Source organism: Lactuca virosa, chromosome 6 (genome assembly GCF_052849685.1).
Source record: "Lactuca virosa cultivar CGN04683 chromosome 6, Lactuca_virosa_CGN04683_v6, whole genome shotgun sequence".
Classification (NCBI taxonomy): domain Eukaryota; kingdom Viridiplantae; phylum Streptophyta; class Magnoliopsida; order Asterales; family Asteraceae; genus Lactuca; species Lactuca virosa.
Window position 1 is genome coordinate 154,800,785 of NC_136431.1, and position 7,166 is coordinate 154,807,950.

The window sequence follows — 7,166 nt, forward strand, 5'->3', positions numbered from 1 at the left end:
TAGGACACGTAACTGACTGGGTCAGAGTTCCGCAACAGCTTTTGGAAGCTACAATTTGCTGGTCGATTTAGAAGTCATACTAGCAATTATAGTTATAGACTTATCCAAGTGGGAGACTGTTGGATTAGGTGTCTAAGCTCATAACTATAATTGGTATGTACTTGAATTGATAGCGGCACGGTCCTTTTGGGTTGCCCTCAAACCTAGCAACTGGACAAAGAAATTAGAAAATGAGATAGATTAATTTATTATAAGATTAATAAATTAATATAAATTATTTATTAATATGTTATGAGATTAATATATTAATTAGAAATCATAATGTTTGATTAACAGTTAGCCAAAAATTAATTGGAATTGATTTTGGGGTTAATTGTATTAATTATAAAATACACGGACTAGTTTGCAATTATCAAATAGTTGGATGGAAGGTTCCAGAACCTCCTTGGAGGAGGTGGACGAATCTATAGGGGAAACCCTAGTGATTTCGTCCAAGGGCCTTGGATAAGGCTTCTGGATAAGCTTGAGCCCTAAGAAAAGGAACATTAGGGTTTTCCCTTCACCCCTAAATGCCTCAGCTATATAAGGAGCCTCCTGGCTCCTGAATTTCATCCATCCCAACACCTGGAGAAACCCTGGCCGAAAATTGCATACTCTCTCCTCCTCCTCTTTCTATACTTTCCTTCTTGCTAACTTTTGGGTGTGATTCCATTAGAGGCATTACAATTGTGGTGCTAGGCTTCCAAGAAGATCAAGATCAAGGATTACCAATTGTTTACTATAACAATTGAAAGGTATGTGATTCTAAAACCCTAATTGGTTAATTTCGAAAATAGCCTCTCCCTTTAGGGTTCTTGTTTTGCAATTCAAAGTTATATGATCAATAGTTAAAACATAGATCCAAAGTAGGTTTCATGTGAACTTAGGAATTGTTTTTCTATTTTATTTGTTTTACCTAAAACCCATCACGCCATGCCATGGAGGCCTTTAGCCATGCCGTGGGGGATAGTTTTTGATATCTATATAAAGTTCGGTCCTTCCTTCAACCCTAACTTATGATTCAAGATATTTACGACTTGTTCCCCCCTCCCCCCAGGAAGCATTAGAAGGCAGAGAATAACCTCAGTTCGTCTGAAGTTTAAGATTCGGAGAGATCTAAGGTAATTTTACTTCCAATTCTTAGTTTAGTTCGATTATAATCATGTCAAGCTTTATTCTTCCTGTGTTTTTGTGTGTAATTACTGCCATGAGTAGCTAATTTAGTAGTCTTTAGTTTAGTTAGATGAAACTTTAAACTATGAGTTAGTTTCTTATTAATTGGATTATATGAAGTTGGATTTAGTTTGTGTTTGATTATCGATCTATAGCATGTTAAAGCTTTAATCTTTGTTGCTTAAATTCAAGTTAGGTGTAGTTAAATTATCAGTTTAGATTACATGAGCTTGATCACCTAGTATTTTATGATCATTAAACTAATAGAGCTAGGATTCATCAAATCTTAGATTAGGTAATAAAGACAACAACTTTAACTGTGTTAGAGAACATGATTTGATCACAATTGTGTTTAGTAAAACCTTTTGATCATGGATATTTACCTTAGATATATTTTACATAGCTAAATTATCATTAATAATCAATTATGTGTTTTCTTGTGTATGATCATTACATAGTAGTTCATGAATTGAGGAAAATATTAGGAGATCTGATCAAGATTGCTAATAAAATCTATCTTAGCAACCAACTTTATTATCCATAAATAAGAACTAACCATAGGGAAAAGATGGATTCAAAACTAAATGAAAGTAATTTTAATATCTTGATAACATCCATTCTTAGTTAAGTGTTAGTTTTAAGTTAATCTGAACTTGCAAAATCAGATAAAAATTACTAGATAAGTTGTTAGGTTATAAATTTAAAGCTAGATAGGTATATTTATGTGCACATCAAGTTTTTGGCGCTGTTGTCGGGAAACGGTTTTCAATTGATTTGGTTTGTTTTATTATTCGTTATTTGTTTTTAATTTTTATTCTATTTTTATTTTAATTTTCATTGATATCATGTCACTTGTCGGGAAGGTTTTTGTTGTTATTTGCAGGAATTCATGGTCATGCACATTGCTTGGTTTATCTTTTTGCATCAGTTTCAAGATTTCAAGCGATTAGGGAATTCTTGACTTGTTTAGTCTACAACTTTGGTGATTTGTCCAACTCAATCCACGAGGCGTAGTATAGCAAGGCGTGTTGTGGTGGTTAAGTGGAAGACCGAACTCTTGCTACTCTTAAGTACTTGGGTCAACTCTTGTTCTACTTATTAGTTAATGACGCAAAGAAAACAAATGAAATAGCCTGATGGGTCTGGAAAGTTTTTTGTTTTCATAAACCACTTCTTGAATGCAAGGGATTCAATCAAAAATTGTAGCATGATTGCGAAAAAGACAAGTGATCATGATATCCTATTTATTTATTTTAGTGTGATTTTGTTTTGTATTTTTATTTTTAGTTTATTTAAATTTTGTTTTCCATGTTGATGCTCTTGATGTTTTAGATCTTTGCATAATTTTTGCCCTTCGGATGGCTTCAGTAATTTCAGCAATTGGGGTCGAATGTTGATTTGTCACGAGAGAAATAGCCGAGAGAGTTTGAAGTTGATAATTGAGAGCCACGACTTTTAATAAGTGAGGGGTGCGTGTCGATTTCGTGAGGGATTATTTTTCTAGGAGTGGTGTTTCTAACTTCATCGATTTCATTGGCATGGAAGAGTTTTTCCCACGCCATGGAGTTTTATTTCAATGCAAATTCGAAGTATCGTCCCATCTGCTACGACATGGTTGACACTTTCCTATGTCGTGGGGGAGTTTTTCATGACGAGAGGAGGCTGCCATTCTAGACACCACAACGTGGTCAATATTCGTTACATCATGGCCATGCTATTATTCGTAATGCAGATTTTTCCTCATTCGACGACACGACGTGGTCGAAACTTCCCACGTCGTGTTGACGGTACATTGCATTATTTTGCAATCTTTTGCACCACATTTCAGAAGTAGGTGATTATTGGTCTTATTTTCCGACACATTTAGAGGCAACATTCCAGTTTCCAGTCTTCCAACAATTTTTGGAGCAACTTTTAGAAGCCCCATTCTATCTCGCTACTACTATCCCAGGGAAGTATGTTCCAATTTCTCTCTTTACTTTTATTGTTAAAGCATGCATTGAGGAGATTAAATCAATTAAGTGTAGAGTAAGGGGTCGATTATAAGAATACAAACTTACTGATTAAAAGTTTGAAAATTTACTAGAATTAAAAAAAAAATTTAAAGACAGACTTGTAAAAATATTCTAAAACTAAATCTAGTTAAAAAATTATATTGTTGTGTTGAGACCTAGCTTGCTAGTGTTGTGTGGGACGATCTGATGCGAGCCTTGATGTTTATTTGAGCAACATGTGTTCTAGTGTATTTGTGGCTTCCGTATCCTAGTGAAATCATGGGACAAAAACATGAACTTGCTTAGTTCGAGGGACATAATACGTTTAGCATCATGTACTTGAAATGTATTCAGGAACGCTTATGTAGTCATTGCACTCTAGACTAATGTTGTTAACCAATAAGGGTTGAAGTTAAGTTCCATTTCTTAAGCATATGTTTTTATTTTTAGGATTTTTAGTTTTGAGAAAAAAAAGTAAGAAAAGAAAAAAATGAAAAAGTTGTGAAAAAAAGAAAAAAAAGTTGCAAAGTTGTTGAGTGAATAAAAGCTATCAAAGTATGAAGATCTCGAAGAAAGTGAAGAAATAAGGCAATTTGCCAAGTTATTTTATTTTGTAATTTTTCTTTCTAGGTTATTTTTCCATATGTATGCTTGGGAGCTTAACCAAAAATACCTTGAGGTTATGAAAGTTTTTCGATGATGGATTCGAAGGGATGCATAAAATGAGTGTTGTTCAAAATAAGTGGGGGAATGTTTATGTGGATCGTAAGTATTTAGGATTGGGAAAGTTTTAGGTAAATTAGACATAAATATATGCATTGCAGTCTTGATGTAATGGATGAGATTAAAATTAAATGTCTTATCTGATGTTGGTAGCTAGAGTTTTGATGTGATAATATGATAATAAAATCAGTTTTCCTAGGGGGCAAGCAAAATACTAGTGTGAGGTAGTTTGATAACGTCTATTATATACATATATTTATGATGTTTTCTTATTATTTTATACTATGTTTTATTGATATTTAGAACTAAAAGGTACTTATAATGCTTTGATATATATTTTATAGATATAACATGTTGCTAGAGCGAAAAGGAGGAGAAAGGAGCTAAAAAGACGCAAAAATGATGTTACTGGACAGCTTGACCCATCGTCAATGTTTTGGCCATATCTCATGATTCGTAACTCCGATTGATGAAATTCAATATGTTCTGAAAACTAGACAAAATTTAGAATAACTTTCGTGTTTTATGAAAATTCTGATTCTTAGTGACCACGACGTGACAATTCGGAAAATTTTCGTGGACGGGAAGAAACAATATACCACAGCGTGGACACTATTTCACCACGTCGTGGCGACGTTAAAAGCTATAAATAGAGCTGAAAATTTCCCCTAATGATATATCTTCAAACCTAGATCGATTCCTGCGATTATAAACCCACAAGTAGCCGTTTTGAGGGTCTAGAAGGCGGTCGGAGGGCCATTAAGCTAATATGGAGCGAAGATCTGAAGGATTCGAGAGCAGATTCATGTCGGGAATCATTTGGTTTGCTTTTATGATCATGATTAGTATTCCAATTATGTTCCCTTTGTTTTTACTTTCTGAATCCAGGTGTTAAAGCATGTTGCTTTTGTTTGGAGTAGATAAAACTCGATTTTATATGTTGATTTTAATGATTTTGGATTTTATTAGTTTGGTTATTAATTTTGTTTGATTGATCATCACCTATCATGTTAAAGTTATGATTTTTATTGCCTGTTGTTGAGTTATGTGTAGTTGAGAGGACTAATCTAATTACATTAACTTGAATCTTGATTAGTTAATGATCATTAAACTATTAGGACTAGAGATTGATCAAATCCTAGGGTTAGGTAATGTTAAACTATGACTTTGGCTGTGTGAGAGAGCTTAGATATCCATGCTATGCTTCGATTGATTGTCATGACCATTGATGAGAAATCACTAGATCATATCACTCATAATCCGAATATATTAAATTAATAATGTGTTCACTAATTACATGCTCATTGTGTTAGTTGTTCATTAATTATCAGTACTAGGAAATCTGATCAAGATAACTAGTCACATTAGAATTCGGTAACCGAATAATAAATCCATTGCACTATTAACGAAGTTAATCATTATTTTGAGAAGTAATCAAATCTAAATTTGAGTACCTGAAGTGAGTCGTTTCCAATCAGTTTATCTAGTTAGTTTAATTTAGTTGAGTTTTATAAATAAAACCCCCTCTTTTATTGCTTTCGTTTATTTAGTGTAACTTATAATCAAAAACTCCAAATTAATTCACCACATTTCCCTTTAAGTTCAACACCCTTGCTTATCAAAACTATACTATACTTGGTCAGGTTCACTGCCTGTAATGTGTGGTTTAGATGCGATAGACTACGACTTATAAATAAAAAACTAGTGCATAAATAGATAAATCAGGGAGGGTGTCATGTTGCGTTTACAAGTTGGAGCAGGCATTTGACTGTCTATTTTGTTTACTGGTTGCGTGCGGTCACATTTCGTCTAACATGGTGTCAATGGATGTTAGACTATGGAAGAGTGTGTGTTTCAGAATGGTATGGCTCCTTTATTTTGGTAGTGCTGAGTGGGATGCAAACTGAGTTCCTACCGATTAGTGGGATGACTGCAGATTGTCTTTAGGTCGTTGAGTGTTGGTCGGGAGTTGTAACATCCCAATTTTCAAGACCAAAAATTTTGTTTTTAATTAAGTAACTTATGAAACAGTTTACTGAAAAACATCATCGAGTCATATTATATCATAAAACCATAGTCACGTGTCTCAAACCATATCTAAAAATAGTAACAATGTCAGACTACAATCCCAAGAATCTCATAATGCGGAAATCCTGTGTGTGTGTGATGCGCTGCTACCGTGACGGATCCTTCCCCTTCGAAGAAGAGGTACCTGAAAACAAAACTGAAAACTGTAAGCACAAAGCTTAGTGAGTTCCCCTATCATACCTCATACCACATAACAAACATACTGCCGAGCAATTCTGGGGTACCCGACCTACCCTGCCAGGCCATTCTGGGGTGCCCGACCTACCCTCCGGTGTATCTGGACCGGCTATGGGGACTATTTCACCCCTACTACTACCATATAACAACATAGCATAAACCTACTGCCAAGCAATTCTAGGGTGCCTGACCTACCCATCGGTCCTCACGACCGTGACACGGGGACTATTCCTCCTACTACTACTATCACATATCATCATATCATGCTAGCACATAAAACATATCAGGTAGCAGCAAACCTATATAATTATCACAAAGACAATCATCCAACAATAACTCCTACTAGTAGGACGGCATTGTGGCCGTAGACCCACTTCTACTGGAAGGTAACTCACTTCAATATCGTTCAATAACTGAACTGTTCTCGGCGCTGGAATCGACTCCTCTCAAACTCCTACACATAAACACCTTCCTTAATTACCATTTCATACTCATAACCCTTTCAAGGGTCAACTCAGGTCAAAGTCAAATTCAAGGTCAACACCCTGGTCAAAGTCAACATCCTGGTTGACTCAACTCGCCGAGTTGATCCATCAACTCGTCGAGTTCCATAATTCATTGGAACTCGCATTTGCGATCGGACTCGTCGAGTTACCCTCTAACTCGCCGAGTTTCTCCTTATGACAGAATCGTGACTTTCCACTTGAACTCGTCGAGTTCTCCTTCAAACAGATCGGAATATTTTCTCCTTGACTCGCCGAGTTCATCCTTGAACTCGTCGAGTCCTGCTTCATAATAGTTGGGACATTGTCTTGAACTCACTGAGTTCATCCTGGACTCGTCGAGTTCTTGATCTTCAAGTCCATATTCACTCCCTATCTTGTTGAGTCCTCTTCTATACTCAACCATGATTGATTAGAAACATAAAAGGTTGGGAAACCATGACCCGACTCGCCGAGTTCTATGAACGAC